This window comes from Podarcis melisellensis, assembly GCF_964234715.1.
Source record: "Podarcis melisellensis genome assembly, chromosome: 6".
Taxonomy (NCBI): Eukaryota; Metazoa; Chordata; class Lepidosauria; order Squamata; family Lacertidae; genus Podarcis; species Podarcis melisellensis.
The window spans coordinates 22012236-22031172 of record NC_138538.1 but is presented as its reverse complement, the minus strand read 5'-3'; the positions used below and the strand labels follow the sequence as shown (position 1 = coordinate 22031172).

General features: G+C 46.0%; 1 pseudogene across 1 annotated transcript; it reads right to left on the bottom strand.

Moving 5' to 3' along the window:
- Positions 1 to 3116: 3116 nt before the first annotated feature.
- Positions 3117 to 5122, bottom strand: LOC309372575 (P2Y purinoceptor 1 pseudogene; annotated as a pseudogene). The gene has a single exon. The product of its transcript is annotated as a P2Y purinoceptor 1 pseudogene (transcript).
- Between the last annotated feature and the right edge of the window lie 13815 nt (positions 5123 to 18937).

Genomic DNA, 18937 nt, shown 5'->3' with positions numbered 1-18937 from the left:
TCAGTGGTAGCACATCAACTCACACCATATGTCCATCAAACTCAATACTGCCTACACTGACCCACAGTGGCTTTCCAGGGTTTCAGACAAGGAGTCTCTCCCATCTCTACCTGGAGATGCTGGGGATTGAACCTGGGACCTTCTGCATGCAAAGCAGATGCTCTGCCACTGAGCTATGGCCCTTCCTCCAAAGAATTGCAGCCTTAATCTGGATCGAGCCCAGTATCCTATGACTTAGTGTACTGTAAATAGCCCTGTGGTCCTTGGATTAAGGGCAGTACATTAAGTGAATGAATGAATGAATGAATGAATGAATGAATGAATGAATGAATGATCCAACCACAGACCTCACATGTAAGGTGTAGTTTGAGTTCAGATTTATCAGTGCACTGCTGCTTTTTACTGAAGCGATCTACACTGTTGAATATAACCTCTGCTCCTGTAAAACAGAATAGAAACTTTACAGTGTGACTAGTGATTCAATCTCAGTCATAGAAACATAGAGTTGGAAGGAGCCACACATTGGAAGGCACCCCTGCAATGCAGGAATCTTTCATCCAATGTGGGGCTCAAACCCACAAACCTTAAGATTAAGAGCCTCATGCTCTACCGACTGAGCTATTCCAGTCCTCCTAAGACAATAAAAACCTCCTTATTCCATTTTTACAAACCAACAAGGAGATGTATAAAGATTATCATGAATTGGATGTGAAATATCACATGTATTTTGCTCTGATAATGTTTATTTTCATGAAACCAAGAAGCCCCCAAAATGTCATATGGAATTGTATAGAGAAAAAATATGATTGCAAGGTGCTCCTCCCAAGATAACCATTCTGATCTGATGCTTGGCTGTTGTAAGCCGGAAACCTGTACAATGCTTTCAGATTTCATATCCAGAAATGAAATGCTTAAATTTGTTCCAGTTACAGATAGTTATTTCAGTTAAAATAATTCCAGTTATTTGTTGCATACCAAATAAAATGGGTTGGATAAAAATATTAAGTACACCAATGTGTGATCTCCTGCGGATTAGCGTGTATGAACTGCTAACTGTTTTGTGATTAGACCCCTGGCTGCCTAAAGTGACTACACGCATCTGCATTGTTCTACTATCTTGCTCTCCCAAAATAGCTGAGAAACAAGGTGACCTTTCCATTCTGCCCAGTGAAGATTTGGATGCAGTTCAATGACTTATACCTTCTTCTAGCAGCATCAACACAAATTATTACTTTATCCATTTTGAAATTATTGCTCACAGGAAGATTGCACTCACTGATTGATCTTGGGCCTTTTTCTCTCTTTCCATCTCTCCCTCCTCCAACCTTCCTCACGGGATAGCTCCAAGGATGCTGTAGCTCTGTGGTAAACCATAGTTGAGTGAAGGCCTGTGTCTCTGTAGACCATAGCTCAGATACAATCCCTGGCATCTCCAGGCAGGACTGCGAGAGACCCTATGCGAAATCCCAGGGAGCTGCTGCCAGTCAATGTAGCCAATACAGCGGTACCTCAGGTTAAGTACTTAATTCGTCCCGGAGGTCCATTCTTAACCTGAAACTGTTCTTAACCTGAAGCACCACTTTAGCTAATGGGGCCTCCTGCTGCCGCTGCACGGCGGGAACATGATTTCTGTTCTCATCCTGAAGCAAAGTTCTTAACCCGAGGTACTATTTCTGGGTTAGCGGAGTCTGTAACCTGAAGTGTATGTAACCTGAAGCATATGTAACCCAAGGTACCACTGTACTGAACTAGATAAACCCATGGTCTGATTCAGTATAAGACAACATCCTTTGCCTCTATGCCCACCACCAGGCACACTCCTCAGAAGACAGGACACAAATGTGGGAGTCCAACAAACGTGGATGAAGCTGTGTGGTTTTTTTAAAACTGATTCTGGAAGATACAAGACAAGTGGGCATTTTCTAAGAGATAAATATTTGTGATAAAGCAAAATCTACCAGACCCTTGAATTCAACTGTTAACTTCACTGCAAAATGCACACATTATTTTACACCCTTTATCTAATTGGCAAATACAGCATATGTGGTTTGTTGAGGACCAGGGGGTGGGGAATTACAGATGTTGTTGAAATACAACTTCCATCATCCCTGACCACTGGGCATGCTGACTGAGGCTGATGGGTCCTGGAGTCCAACAACTTTTGTAGGATCACAGATTCCCCATCTCTGCGTTTGGATAATGAGAGGTTTGCTTGGTGCAACAGAGAGTAATGTCCCATTAGATGTGGTGACTTAGCTCAAGAGCTCATTGACTTTTGTTGGAGAGGCTTCTGGTTCAATTATTTCTACATGGACTGACAGCCAATCTTTCAAACAACCACAAGCTACCTTAAAATCAAGCAAATGCAACCTCTTCAATGTGCTCAGAACCATTTCAAAAAATTATTTAATTCCTCATTTCAAAATCTTGAAATAGGCACCAAAGGAATTGGTACAAATGAGTAAATAACTCCAGTACAGTTATATTTGTAATCATCATAATGTGCCGTAAGGTCATTTGCACGCATTAAGCAGTGATATTGTAAGCCGTACGTGTCTTACTGAGCTCAGAATAACTTCCTAGGTAAGTGTGCATAAGGTTGCAGACTAACTGGTGTAGTCACTTCAGGATATACTTTAGAGAATGTTGTCTGGTTCAATGTAAACACTGTAACACAGTCCCCCCAGAAACAAAACCACAAGTTTCTAGCCCTCAAACATTCTGCATAGCCCATTTCTTCCCAAATGTTTGTATTAATCATTTGTGGTCAAAAATGGGAGGGGGAAAGTGTCGATGAATTGTTGAAAATCCTGGATCTACAGTGACAGCAATAGCCTTGACATGCTTTCTCCAGTAAAGAGAAATGGAAATTTTCACGGATATTTGAAAAGTGCATCTAATACAGGCATCTGGATAAATTTCCTGCTTATGCTCCCCACCAAATGGTACCACACATACATAAGGCTTGCAATCCTTCGTGTTAAGTCAGGTTGCTTAAATCCTATTGTCTTCAAATGCACAGGCCTCCAGTTGTGGCAATTAGACATATACTGAGTAAACAAGTGCAGGACTATCAGAGTGAGTAAATGAATAACTGTACAGGTGCAGAATGCATTGGACAGTTTCTGATAAACCCTTCCTTTCTGGTAAAGGACAAACACCACATTCACCCCACTATTGCCTCTGAACATAGCCTTTCCAAGAAGCACTTGCAAGGTTTTCTAGATCTGTTTCACTAGAGAAAACAAGGGCATAAATATGTGCTTAAATCACATGCAATGGTGCTTCCGTGACAGATCACGTTCAGTTCTTTTAAAAACTAGTCTCTGCCTAGAGAGAAATGGATATTGCAAAGAAGCCCACATAAGCATTTAGGGTATGCTTTTCTTCTTCTTTTTAAAGTCAATTCAGAGATAATTAGACACCTCCTCACATTCTTCATTGAGCATAATGCTTTGCTTATTTTGGTCCAAGCGCTGCTGGTTTTGACTTTGCCAAAGATACCCCAGCGCCTTTCTCATCCTTCGGCCAAAAGCCCTTGACCGGGTCACCAGGTCCTCGCTAGCCATCAGGTACAAGAGAGGATTCACAGCACTGTTGAGGCTGGCCAAGCCTCGTGTCACTTGATATGCGATGTAGATGTTCCTCAAGGTCTGAGTGCAGGACCCCTGGAGCTGCCACCTCCGCGACAGCAAGTTGAGGTTCCTGAAGATGTGGTAGGGCAGGAAGCAGACGGAGAAGAGTACCGTCACCAGCACCACCAGTTTGATGCTCCTGCGCCTGAGGATAGGGTCCACATTCCGGTTCCTCTGCAGGACCAGGACCACGTGGCAGTAGCATCCCGTGATGATGAGGAAAGGGATGACGAAGCCAGTCACCGTGATGGTCAGGATGTACGGCAGGTAGGTCCCCAGGTTCTCGTGCTCTGTCGTGTCATGGCACTTGACGCCCACACGGTCCGTCTTGCTGAAGATGAAGTCGGGAGAGAGCTGGATGAGGACCCAGGCCCAGACCACGACGCTGAGCGAGATGGTAGGCCCAAGGGTCTGGCACCTGCCCAGCATCCTCAGAGGGTACACGATGCCCAGGTAGCGATGCACACTGATGCAGGTCAGGAAGCCGATGCTGGCGTAAAGGTTCAGGTGAAACAGCAGACGCGTCACCCGGCACCAGCCTTGGCCAAAGAGCCACACGCGACCCAGGAGGTAGTAGGAGACCAGGAAAGGGAGTGTGACCACGTACAGCAAGTCTGCCACCCCTAAGTTGCACACCAGGACGCTGAGGGCGCTCCAGCTGCCCTTTCGAGAGCTGGCGCACAGGTTCCACAAACCCAGCCCGTTGCCCACAACCCCTAGCAGAGAGACCACCAGGTAAATCGTCGGCAGGAACCACTGGGTGAAATCCGTGTTCACGGGGCACAGGAGCTCAATGTTGAGTGGGGTGGTGCCAGCTGTGGTGTTGGCCAGGCCGTCTATTTCTCCTTCCATGAGGTCCATGACAAAGCTGCAGCTGGGGTAGAGGAAGAGGAACCAGAGAGAGGAACTACAGAAGGGGATCCTGCCAGGACTAAATCAGGGAAAGGAGCAGGGGAGATGTCTATGCAGGAGGGATCTATGAGTTCCCAAGGGAAGGCTTAGGAAAGGAGGCAGCATTGGTGTACGGCAGAGGCACCAGGAGAGCTTTGCAGCCTTGGCTCAGAAGGGAGGTCTGTGAACCAAGAGCAGTTGTGGGCAATGGACACAGAAGGGAGCTAAGAACGGGAGGAGGAAGCAGAAGGTGTCCTAGGACAGGGTGATGAGGATGTGGAAACTCGAGGGAGGTAAGCGGAATGGTCGGCGCTGCAGAGGAAGAAAGGGTGCAGGGTTTTTCGCCTCGACGGGGCGGTTTTGGAGGAAGGGGAAAGGGCGCAGGAGGACAGGTCTCACTTTGCCGCTGGTTTGCTTCGCGTTGCGTCCGATCTCCGCCCTCTCGGACTCCAGATTCGACTCGTGGCCCCGGATCGCGATGGAAAGCCGTCGCCTTCCGACGTGCTGCTCGCGGTTGAGGCGTCGGCGGGGCCGCGTCCGCACCGTCGCAAGGGGAGCCTGTCGGATGCGCGCTGCTCCCGGAGCGCGGCGGAGTCTGCAGAGCAGAGGGGGGGTGAGACGGGACGGGACGCGAGGAGAGCAGGGGGCGGAGATGCAGGAGGGATCCGGGAGGAGCCCGAAAGTGAAAGTCCAAGCTGGGGTTGTTTGGGAGAGAGGAAGGCGGGCGGGGAGGGGGCGCATCGGGGGAGGGGAAGCAGGGGGCGTGGGACGGCCACCCTTCCCGTGCCTTCGGTTTGAACCTCGCCTTTGCACGACTACCTAGATGTCATTGGCTTTGCTGCTGGTCCTCACCACGCGCTCCTGCTTTTATTTCTCCTGCATTCGCGCAGGTTCTCCAAATCCATCCAGGGAAACGGTTGTGCAGGATCCAAGTAGGTGAAGGGCTTGGGCTTCATGGATGATGGCTGTAGCCATAACTTGCCACGATTTCCCCATCTTACCACTTTATTACCTGTGAGTAGCGATTGTAAGCCACTTTAAGGTATTTTATGGTGTGTAAGTGATGAATAAATGCAAATAAAAGTCGCATTTAACGCCTGGTTGTCCTACATGTGTAGTCTGCTACACATACAAATCTTAAGAAGCTGGGGACTGCCTTTGCAATATTCTTGAATACAGCTTAAATGCGCATAACGTCATTGGACATGATGATGTATACACATGGGACATAAATTGTGTCGTTTTGTTGCTTCGGTTTAATTATTTACTTGTGTTTTATCTTGTATTTTATTCTGTGAACTGCCCTGAGATCTTTTGATGAAGGGGCGGTATATAAATTTAATAAATAAAGTAATCATAATAAATATTCCCACTTAACTGTTTTCATTGCTTTTTTTCTAAAAAAAATATGTTTAGGGGTACTCTCATTTTGACTCAAGAAAATCGCCAATTTATAGTTCAAACCAGGAAAAATAAATACGGTAAATGGACATAAGTACAAAGATTCACAAAATGTTTAGGGGTATGCGTACCCCTGCATCCCCCCAGAAAAAAGCACTTTCTTTCTTTCTTTCTTTCTTTCTTTCTTTCTTTCTTTCTTTCTTTCTTTCTTTCTTTCTTTCTTTGTATGTTTTATCCTACTTTACAAACAATTGCCTCGCCAGGTAGGTCACATGAATTAGAATAAAATAGTGGTAGAGTTGGAAGGGATCCTCAAGCATCATTAAGTCCAACCCGCTGTGATGCAGGAATCACAGCTAATGGATCCCTGGCCATCACTGAGTGAGTGAGTTCCATAGCTGAACGATACGCTATACCCCTCAGGTATTTGAAGATGGCTATCATATCACCTCTCAGTCTTCTCTTCTCCGGGTTAAAGATACTGTACCCAACATATCTCAAAAGGTAGAGTCAAAGATTGAAGTTTACTAACTAAAATGTCAGAATGAGGAAACGGGCTAAGGCACCTTTCCTGAGTCTACACTTGATGTTAGCTAAACACAGTGATACTTGCCAAGCCAAGTGAAGGGGAGAGGAATCTCTGCTGAACAGTGATGGCAGGGAAGGGGCGCAGCACACAGTGGCTGCATTTGTTGTTGTTTAGTCATTTAGTTGTGTCCGACTCTTTGTGACCCCATGGACCAGAGCACGCCAGGCCCTCCTGTCTTCGACTGCCTCCCGCAGTTTGGTCAAACTCATGCTGGTAGCTTCGAGAACACTGTCCAACCATCTCATCCTCTGTAGTCCCCTTCTCCTTGTGCCCTCCATCTTTCCCAACATCAGGGTCTTTTCCAGGGAGTCTTCTCTTCTCATGATGTGGCCAAAGTATTGGAGTCTCAGCTTCAGGATCTGTACTTCCAGTGAGCATACAGTGGCTGCATACACACACAAAAAAAGTCAGCACATAGCTTTTCCCGGAGCAAGGTTTCCCAAACTTTGGTCTCCAGCTGTTTTTCTGGACTACAATTCCCAACATCCCTGACCACTGACACTGCTGCTAGGGTTGATGGGAGTTGTAGTCCAAACAGCTGGAGACCCAAGTTTGGGAAACCCTCCCCCAGAGACTCTTGGGAACTGTAGCAAAATAGTACTGGCATTTGTAGAAAGCCCCACTTGTCCAGTTCTGATTCCCAAGCATTATCCATCTAGGAATGTGGGAGGCTGCCTTGCACTGAATCACCCATTGGTCCATGGATAGGCAAACTAAGGCCCGGCGGCTGGATCCAACCCAATCGCCTTCTAAATTTGGCCCCCGGGCAGTCTGGGAATCAGCATGTTTTTACATGAGTAGAATGTGTCGTTTTATTTAAAATGCATCTCTGGGTTATTTGTGGGGCATAGGAATTCATTCATCCCCCCTCCCCCCCGAAATATAGTCTGGCCCCCCACAAGGTCTGAGGGACAGTGGACCGGCCCCCTGCTTAAAAAGTTTGCTGACCCCTGCATTGGTCTATCTAGCTCAGTGTTGTCTGTCTATACTGACTGGCGGGAACTCTACAGGGTTTCAGATCTGGGTCGTTTGCAGCCCTGCCGGAAGATGCTGCTGACTGAACTGAAGACCTGTTGCATGCAAAGGAAATGCTCTGTCTCAGCCAAAGCCCTTCTCAAGCAAAAGGAGACAGAATGTATTTATGACAGCCTTAGCTATTCTTAGGGATTGCTACATGCTTGGACCACCTGCCTCTCTTGGACCACCTGCCAAGCAAAATATGTTGGTTCAAAACAACCACGGCTTGCCTGGGGTTTATGGGCAAGAGATCTGCAGTTAGCCCCTCCCCCCAGCAGAAACACACATACACACACACAAACAAACTGCATACACTGAGCACGTCTGGGCAAGCAGTGGGGTAGTTCCTGCTTGCAGAGCCGAGCTGTTATGGCAGCTTGGCTGTGGCTCAACATTGGAAAATGTTGATCACTTCTCCTACCTAGGCAGTTATCTTTCCACAAGGGCCAACACTGATACCGAAATCCAGCGTCGCCTGAGCTCTGCGAGTGCGGCTTTCTCCTGATTGAAGTGCAGAGTGTTTGAGGACAGGGACATTCACAGGGAAACCAAAATGCTTGTTTACAAAGCTATTGTACTGCCAACCTTACTGTATGCTTGTGAAACATGAACCACTTATAAAAGCCACCTCCAACTCCTCAAAAGAGTCCATCAATGGTGTCTCCGAAAAATTTTACACATCACTTGGGAAGACAGGCGAACTAATATTAGTGTACAGGAAGAAGCAAAGATCACCAGTGTTGAAGCAATGATTCTTCAACATCAACTTCGTTGGACTGGTCATGTTGTGCGGATGCCTGATGATCGTCTTCCAAAGCAACTACTCTATTCCGAACTTAAAAATGGAAAGCGTAATGCCTGTGGTCAACAAAAGAGGTTTGAAGACTGTCTCAAGGCAAATCTAAAAAAATGTAGTATACACACTGACAACTGGGAAACACTGGCCTGCGAACACTCCAATTGGAGAACAGCCTTTACCAAAGGTGTCATGGGCTTTGAAGACACTCAAGCTCAGGACGAAAGGGAGAAATGTGCTAAGAGGAAGGCATACTTGGCAAATCCACACCATGATCAACCTCCCGCCTGGAAACCAATGTCCCCACTGTGGAAGGACTTGTGGATCCAGAATTGGCCTCCACAATCACTTACAGACTCACTGTTAAAACCATGTTTATGGAAGACAATCTTACTCAGCTACGAGTGATCACTGAAGAAGAAGATTCCTTCTCTCTCCCAGCGGTGGCACAACATCTGTCTGTCTGAAATCAACCGGCTGCAGCTTATGTGCATGCCTGATGACATGTAACCTGTGCACCTGTTTGTGTGCATGGGCCAAGCAAAATAGCATTCAACAGCCCAGGGTCTTTGGTCAGAAGGGGGCCCTTGCTGTTGCAGGGGTCTCGCCTGCTACCAGACTGCACCAGTCACAGCTCTGGTAGTGGTGCCCACCCTGTGGAATGCCCTCCTATCAGATGTCAAGGAATATATCTGACTTTTAGAAGAGATCTGAAGCCAGCCCCATTTAGGGAAGTTTTTAATGTTTGAAGTTTTATTCTGTTTTTAGGGTTCTGTTGGGAGCCGCCCAGAGTGGCTGGGGAAACCCAGCCAGATGTCTGCTCTCGTGCATCTTTGCATTCAACATCGCATATAAAAAAATGCAAACAGTATCTGCTGGACGCATGTGATCTTTGTTGGGATTGCAGCAAGCATGGAAAGAGAATGCAACTCTTTTCCCGCTATGGTCCTGAGGAAGATCCCTCCCCTGAAGCTGCTATTTACATCAAAAAATGCAAATATCTCCCCACATTGCCACCAATAGGTTGGCAATGAATATCTCTTCTAGTTAAGCTCTTTCTCTGGGCTAAGTCTGAGGTTGGATAAAAAAAAATGTCTGTGTGTGTCTCCTCTCAATCAAAGCCAGCACATATGCACTCCTTACAGCAGGACAGATTGGGTACACAGAAATTTTGGTTGTGCCCACACAATTTTGGCAGTGCTAGAAGATCTCTACTGATGGTCCAGCATGAACAGGTGGCCTTAGCTGTTACTGTACGGATGGAGCAAATAAAGCCCAGAGAAGCACCCAAGGAGAAAGTAAAGATAGATAGATAGATAGATAGATAGATAGATAGATAGATAGATAGAGAGAGAGAGAGAGCTGAAGGTCTGAATGATTCTTGCCACCAACGCCTAATGGTGGTTTACAGCCTATCACATATCTGAAGTGCTGTGTATACAGAGGTTACACAATCCTGTGTTGTAAATGTGACCAAGCAAATAGTGGTCCAAATGTTGATGCTCATTTTTGCACTATGATCTCGAGAGCTTCTCATCACCAAGCATTTTTAAAAAATGAAGACCAGGTTCTACTCATTTTCTTTTCAATTATTCTATTTTTTTTTAAAAAAAACTTTAAGTTGTGTAAAAAACAACAGCAACCCCACCTAAATTGTCCCTGGTGTTTGCCAGCCTCAGCTTCTCCCTGTGATATTTTTGAAAGCAGAAGCAGGGAAACAAATGCCTGGCATGACTTATTTTTGGCACCGATGCTTGCCTTGGCAGCAGTGAGGAGCTGCGTTGCCTGACAAATAAGGATTCTATATTAGAACATAGGGTTTGCCTTGCTTGTTGATGGACCAGGGAACCGTCCAGTTCGGCATTCTGTCTCCAGCAGGGGTCAGGCAGATGCCTATGACATTGAAGCTGACAAATAAGCCATTAAGGGGAAAGCCAACTTCTTTTGTTTTGACTCCAGCATCTGGTTGTCAGATATGTTGACCTGCTTCCAATGCAGCTCTAAAGAAGCATCCCACCAGCGCAAGGATCTCCACTCGTGTGATGGGACTTTCCCTCTCTACTTCCCTTATGCTGCAACTCCCCCCCCCATCAGTTCTGGGTTTCCCCCCAAACCCTCCAGAGCAGCTTTGTGGAGGGTATGTGGAGCACAAGCAAGAATAACCCATTGTGCAAGCAGCAAGCCTTGCGTTGATAGGATGTTTACTTAGCACTTCATTGGATAGAGACCATTGCCTGTTTGAACATGGATATTCAGTGTCTAAATACGACTGTTTATTAATTTCTACCATTCGCTAATGGACATTGTCTGGTACCCTAGATTTAGGACACTATTGAAACCAGAGGCCTTTCTTCTGGGGATAACAGGTCTGGAATTGCCTAAGAAAGATGTTAATTTCTTTTTGTATGCCACGACAGCTGCTCGAATTTTACTAGCTAAGAACTGGAAAATACAAGAATTACCAACTGTGGAAGACTAGCAGATGAAGATGATGGATTTCTTGGAGCTAGCTGACTTGACTGGAAGAATCCGCGACCAGAAAGAAGAGGAATACCAAGAAGACTGGAAGAAATTTAAAGACTATTTGAATAAATACTGTAATATAAAAAATTAGAAATCACTTGAGAGTATCAAATAGGCATAGGGTTAAAATAGGATCTATTAAACAAAGGAGGTCTAGAAAGTAAGAAAAGTGAATAAATTAGATAATAACTGGAAATATTTTGGTTTAAGAATGATATTGGAAAGCTGTAACATACAGGTAAAAGGAAATTCAGAAGGGAGGGAATTGAGGAAGTCAACTAACATGTAAATAAGTATGGGTTTTTAAAGGATCAAGTTTGTTTATTTTTTTATGGTGGTGGATTGTATTGTTTTTCTTTTTGATGCATTCTTTATTCCTTTTTTCTTTTTTCTTGTTATATGTTCTGGTATGTGTTATAATTGTGGAAAACTCATTTTTTTTTTTAAAATAGAGTTAGGACACTATCTTAGCAGCCTTCTAATTCACGGGCTGTCCGGTCTAAGTCTAGTTTAAAGATAAAGAACCATAAGAAGGAAGAGCAGCAGAAACTTTGAGTTGCCCATAAATAGTTGGCCACCCTGACACACACACCACACGCCCATCTGTCTTCTGACTGCATGCCAGCAATCTTCCACATCTGGCGTGGAGATGCCTCTGAAGTCCATGTAAACAGGACCTAGGAATCTGGCTGCATCTCCAGCCCACATGTGGAGCATGTTTGGAAGAGAGAACAAAAGCAAACCGTTGGCATATCACTAAATAAGATGCAGGGAAAGCAGTGTATGAAATTAAGCGTGGTCTAGAGAAAGTGGACAGGATGAAGCTTTCTCCCTCTGTCGCAAAACTAGAACTCAATGAAGCTGAACGCTGGTAAATTTACAACAAAAGAAAGTACATCTTCACACACAGCAATGTGAAACTATGGCATTGGCTCCACAAGAGGCAATGATGGCCAGCAACCTGGTTGACTTTAAAGAGGATAAGTTTCTCAATGGCTACTAGCCACAATAGCCATATTTCACCTCCACTGTTTTAGGCAGTATGCCTCTGGATACCCTTTGCTGTGTATGCGATGTATGGAAGTGAGAGCTGGACCATAAAGAAGGCTCATCGCAGAAGAATTGATGCTTTTGAATTATGGTGCTGGAGGAGACTCTTGAGAATCCCATGGACTGCAAGAAGATCAAACGTATCCATTCTTAAGGAAATCAGCCCTGAGTGCTCACTGGAAGGACAGATCCTGAAGCTGAGGCTCCAATACTTTGGCCACCTCACAAGAAGAGAAGACTCCCTGGAAAAGAACCTGATGTTGGGAAAGACGGAGGGCACAAGGAGAAGGGGACGACAGAGGACGAGATGGTTGGATAGTGTTCTCGAAGCTAACAGCATGAGTTTGACCAAACTGCGGGAGGCCGTGGAAGACAGGAGTGCCTGGCGTGCTCTGGTCCATGGGGTCACGAAGAGTCGGACATGACTAAACGACTAAACAACAACCCTTTGCTGGGAATCAAAGAGTTCTGCAGTGCTTAGGTTCCACTTCCCATTGGGATCTGTTTAGCCATTGTGGGAACCCCGTGCTGGAGTAGGTGAGCCTTTGGCCTGATCCAGCAGGCTTGTCTTCTTAGGCAACTACAGCTTCTCTGTTTGAGCCTGTTGTGGTGGAATTGTGTTCTAATGGAGAGCATTTGGTTCCTGGTCCTAAGTGTGACAAGCTTGGTACTGTCAGGGACTGGACATAGGAGGAGGAATGATGGAGACTGCCTCTCCCTCCTCCTGCACTTCCCAGAGAAGAGGGAGGCAGAATAGATTTAGAAGGCCACAGTTCAGAGGCTGCAGAGGGGAGAAGCTGGGAAATATTGGGAGAGGAACAGGAGGAAGAAGAAGCACCAGGGGAGAGACAGCTGAGACTCAGTGTCTTTGGACAGCATGCCAGAACCCCACCCTCTCCCAGGTCCAGGTGGGCATTGAGAGTAGGAGAACAGAAAGTTCAGAGGCAGAAAGCACAGATCAGCCACCGTAGGGATGACATATAATAAGAGAGACGAAGGAGGTGGGACTTTACTCAGAGCAGCGTTATTATCCTAGAGGCACCATCATGCATCTCTCTTTCTGTGAATACAATCATACCTCAGGTTACAGCCGCTTCAGGTTGCGTTTTTTCGGGTTGCGGACCACCGAAACCCGGATGTACTGTACTGGAATGTGTTACTTCCGGGTTTTGGCGTTGTACATGCGCAGAAGCGCTATATCACGCTTTGCGCATGTGCAGAAGTGCCAAATTGCAACCCGCACGTGCGCAGACATGGGTTGCGAATGCTGTGGGTTGTGAATGCGCATCCCACACGGATCAGTTCGCAACCTGAGCGTCCACTGTATTGAATAAATTACATTGGTAAGAACTTCTTGTTTTCCCATTTCTGGCTGCCAGCCGTAAGGGAAGGGGGTCGGGTTCCCTGAAGCCTGACAGATACTACACAACCTCAACTCCTGAAATATAACCAATCCCTGCTGGTAAGTGACACAAATATCAACATCAGGCAGGTGCCATCACTGTATTGTTTCAGATGCCTAATGAAAACATGTTTGTTTCAGCAAGCCTAACCTAATATATAACTTAGTTACATATGGTTTAGTTTCCTGTATCAGTTTTAAATATTTTAAAGGTTTTATTTGTGTTTTAAGGCTGATGGTTTTATACACATTTGTGTGTGTGTGTTTAAAAAAAAAATGGTTTGTGGATTTTAGCAATGGTACTTGTACCCTGTTTGGAGAGCTGTTTGATCAAGAGGTTTATCAATCTTTTAAATCAATCAATAACATGAAGTGTACCTAGGGAGTTTAATGGTGCTTGTTTGTGACTCTTGCTTCTTCAAAACAACATCTAGCCAGAAAAGCACGATGCATTTGAAGAAGGAGAGGTATTTGCTTGTCGGAAAAACAATGCTCTGCTCCTGCAGAGCCTCACGGAGCCTCAGGCTGTTGCACAATTATGCTGGCCTAGATCCCAGGCCCTGCACAAATTCAAAATAGAACTGCTGTCACTCAGGCCTAAAGAGGGCAAGCAAGGTAGAAATGAAGAAGAAGGCAGCATAAAGGACTTGGGTCATCAGTGAGCTGCAAGACAATGAAGCTGAATGTTGGAAGATCTGGAACCAATAAAAGGAAGAACTTATTTATGCAACGCACTATTAAACTATGAAACTCACACACACAGTTGATGGCCACAAACGTGGATGGCTTTAAAAGAGAATTAGACGAATTCATAAAGAGTAAGGCTATCAATTAAAAGATGCCTGCTTCTTGGTAGAAAAGCAATGACAAACCTAGACAGCATTCTTAAAAAGCAAAGACATCACCTTGCCAACAAAGGTCTGTATAGTTAAAGCTATGGTTTTCCCAGTAGTGATGTATGGAAGTGACAGCTGGACCATAAAGATGGCTGATCGCTGAAGAATTGATGCTTTTGAATTATGGAGAAGACTCCCTGGAAAAGACCCTGATGTTGGGAAAGATGGAGGGCACAAGGAGAAGGGGATGACAGAGGACGAGATGGCTGGACAGTGTTCTCAAAGCTACCAGCATGAATTTGACCAAACTGCGGGAGGCAGTGGAAGACAGAAGTGCCTGGCATGCTCTGGTCCATGGGGTCACAAAGAGTCGGACTCGACTAAATGACTAAATAACAACAAAGGCTACCAATGTCTACTAGCCATGATGGAATTGCTCTGCCTCCATGGCTGGAGGCTGTAATGCTACTGAACATCAGTTGCTGAAAACTGCAGGAGGGGAGTGTGGGCTTGTTCCGCTTGCAGGCTCGCCAAACGCATCTGGGTGGTCAGTGTGAGAACAGGGTGCTGTCTTAGATGGGCCATTGGTCTGGTCCTGCAGGCTCTCCTTATGTTCTTATGAATGATCAATGCGCAAGCATTGAATTCAGAATGAATGTTTGTTGTCAGATAACCTTTCCAGAAACAAATCAGAACAAATGCTCATTAAAGACAGTATGGTCTGATCTCTGTGTAAGTTTTGTGCAAGCACATTTGCAAAGCTAAGCTCGGCAGAGAGCGGGGGCAGCGCACGACTTTTGGAACAATGGTATGGTGAGTTCTCCTTATATGCAGCCATTCTGCTTCCCTCCTTGTTCTCTGGGAAGTAACTTCCATGGACTCGTTGTGCAGTCCGATAGGCCATCTAATTTTTTTGGCAAACGCTGCAATCGTATGAGCACTTCCTTGGCAGTAAGGCCCACTGAACACAGCTGGACTTGCTCCTGCCTGCATAGTCATACCTTGGGGTGCTCTGAACATGTTCAGTTAGAGAGCATTGGAACATTTTATGCTCACATGTTGAAACCGAACAAACTGCCCCAAGCACCTTTCAATGACTTGAAGCTTTCGTTGTTTGATTTGTAATTTGTTTATGGAAGCAATCTGAGTTCCCTTATTTATTTTTTAAAAATATAAATCCTTTTAAGTCCCCCCCCCCCCACCCGCCCCACAGTTTCCCTAGCTGTTTCCAGTTCCACAGTCCTTGGCCTGGGTCAGTTTTTCTATTGCCAGCAGCCATTTTTGCATTTTCTCATCATTCCCTCACTCCACAAGCCACAAACAAACCTATCTCAATATATCTTCCAGGAGGTGGCCAAATGGGCAGTAACTTTTTTTGCTCGGCTGCATGTTTTGATGTAAACCCCACCTCTCTGCGCATATTATTATGGAATTTAAAACATTCCACAACAACAATTGGCTTCAGGATAGAGTTCTCTGGTAACATGCTTTGGTGGTCTGCTAAACTTTTGTCTCCTGGCTTCTGGAGCTGCAAAACCTTTCTTAAGAGGGAGTGTGTTTCACTGCCCAGACACTGAAAAATATTGCTTTCTGTTTGTCCTGATCATTCGTTACATTTCCTAGATAAGAGTAGCCCAATTTTGCTTTCAATATATTGCTGCCAGTCCTGTTTTCCAGTGCCAAACTCCTCGATTTTCCCACAGAATGCCATTGTTAAGTTTCCTCACCACCATTTATTACGAGTCCCCTTTTGATATGAATCAGTCTTACTGTTATTGCAGGCCAAAGAACATATTACTTTATTGCTGGAAAGAAGACTTGAGGGTCAAACTAGATGTGATCGTGGAAGCCATGTTTTTTATTCAACGTGTGAACATAAAACAGCGTGGATGGCAAACCTCCAGCCTTTGGGCCAAATCTGGCAAACCAGGGGTTCAAGTTTGGGCTGTGAGGCCATTTTCCCCAAACTACATACACTTGCTCCCCACTTTATCTTTCATATGTGACGGTAGGTGCAGAGCAGCTACAGACACGGCTGCCAATGCACAATCAGGAGCCATAAAGTACACACTGAAAAAGTAAAACAGGCTTCAACTCTACCACCTATTGGGTAGGTGGATTGGCTGTGCTAAACTCAAGCCTCAAGTCTTTAAACCACCACTCAGGACTCTTTGCAAGCCCCTTGCATTGCTCTGATGTCTCTACTTTGGGACTTCAAAGTGCCCATTCGCCTTGTGACATCAAGTGATTGGCAGGTGGGCAATGTCACCCACTTGCCAAATTTGGCCTGCTAATCCAGGATCTCATAAGGATCTGGCCCGCAGAGTCAAAACAGTTCCCCACTCCCAACATACACAGACAAGGGAGTATGTGTATATTTTAATATCGGAAAGGCTGCACGAGTGAGGGGCAGGGGCGAAGGAAGGCTGTGTGACACCTGGGGCAGGCGTCGCTACGTAGGGTGCATGTGTTGTTGCATGCGCCATACGTAGCGACGCTGCACATGCACTGTATAGCGGTTTGCCAGCGCTGCCGCTCCAGCGCCATACGGACAGTGCAAGGATCCCTCCGTCACCACTACAGCCATTTAGGAAAGTTTTTAATGTCTGATGCTGTATTGTTTTTAATATTCGGTTGGAAGCCACCCAGAGTGGCTGGGGAAACTCAGCCAGATGGGCGGGGTATAAATAGTATATTATTATTATTATTATTATTATTATTATTATTATTATTATTATTATTATTATATTTTTCTCCATTCATGGCTGCAGCCGTGAGCAGAGGATTCTGGCACTGTCCGTACGACACTGGAGTGCCGGCGCCGGCAAACCACTAAGTACAGTGCATGTGCAATGTTGCACGCATGCACCGTATGTAGTGACACCACACATGCGCTGTATAGCGGTTTGCCGGTGCCACCACTCTACTGCTGTACAGATGGTGCCAGGATCCTTTGCTCGCGGCTGCAGCCACAAACGGAGGATCCTCCAGATGCGGTGGCGCGATGGCTGCTCACGCCACCGCAAGCCCCCGCGGGGGGCCTTCTTGTCACTCCCGCAGACATGGAACCCAGGGCGCACCACCCCCCATTGCGGCACCACTGATGAGGGGAGCTTAATGTTCCCCAATCCTGAGCCTTGTTTCTCTGCATTCAGCCACCCCTAGAAATTTCCTCTCACCTTTTTTCCAGTATTGGGAAGAAGATCACAACAGGTGCCCTTCTGACTCAGATCCCTCTGGTGCAGCAGCATCCTCTTCGCCACTGTAGCCAATCAGATGACTCTTGGAAGTTCACCAGGAGGGAATGAAAGCAATGGCTCTCTTGGTAGCAGCCCAGTCAGACTATGGGGAAATGCCTGAAGATATATACCAACTTTGCAGAAAGGGCGAGAGTTCAAACAGGGCTTCATCTCTGGATGTGCTTTGCATATTTTTTGTTTTGCTGTTGAGTATCGTTGTGCTGCTGTTCAATGAATGTTGCATATTGCTATGTTCCATATATAAAAGTGCCTGAAATGATTGGGTACAGGAATATAATGTGGTGGGCCCTCCCCCCCTTTGTCCACACAGCCTCTTTGAGCCCCTCTTTCCACCTTATATGGGAAAAGAGTAGACACATGTGTAAGTAAATAAATCTGGGTTCCATGTTGTGTTTTGTGCGGCCCTGTGCTGACACTAAAAAGTCAGAAAAAAGATCTGAGAAACATGTTGGGATCCGGCTCAAGATAATAATGGGTGATCGTAAATGTAACCTTATCATGCATTGACAATCCAGTCCTGCTCTTACCTTGCCAGCCCCATAGTTTCCTGCTCGTACCAGGGTGGGTCAAAATACTGGCTTGTGTAAAGAAAAGAAACACAGTGGGAGGAAATGCACTTTTGCTGTCAGAGATCCAAACGATAGACAGCTTATATATATAGAAAGGTTCATTGCTTAGCCTTCATCACTGTTCAAACGGCAAGTCGCAATTTCCCAGTTTTATGCCTGCAGATCTAGAGCAAGGCCATTAGAGGGCATTTAAACTTCATCCTTCAGTCCAGCTAGAAGTTTCCATCACCACAACAAAACTTCTGCATAACCCCATGGCCTGCTTGGAATAGTTTCGTTTTGTTTGTTTTCATATGGCTTTCCATCTCTGCTGCATTGTTTTTCTATTTTGAGTCTCTTATTTTCGCCTCAGGCTGCAAAAGGTTTGGGGCTGGATATTATGTAGTGTGCCTGGTAATTTGGAAGGGTGTGTGTTTGTGTGCTTGAACTCCTTCTATTTCTAAGTCCCTAAAGGTAAAGGGACCGGGACCCCTGACCATTAGGTCCAGTCGTGGCCGACTCTGGGGTTGCGGCGCTCATCTTGCTTTATTGGCCGAGGGAGCCGGCGTACAGCTTCCGGGTCATATGGCCAACATGACTAAGCCACTTCTGGCGAAACCAAAGCAGTGCACGGAAATGCCGTTTACCTTCCCGCCGGAGCGGTACCTATTTATCTACTTGCACTTTGACGTGCTTTTGAACTGCTAGGTTGGCAGGAGCAGGGACCGAGCAATGGGAGCTCACCCCGTCGTGGGGATTCGAACCGCCGACCTTCTGATCGGCAAGTCCTAGGCTCTGTGGTTTAACCCACAGCGCCACCCGCGTCCCTCTAAGTCACTAACCACCTCCATTAACAATGTGAAGATGCTCAGAGGGAGATTCTCTCTCTCTCCCCCCCCCTATTATTTGAAGACAGGTGCCCTTTCAAAGCAAGAAATGTCAAAGGCACCCGAAGAAGAAGAGCCTTCTTGTTTTGGTGACAGCTTGAA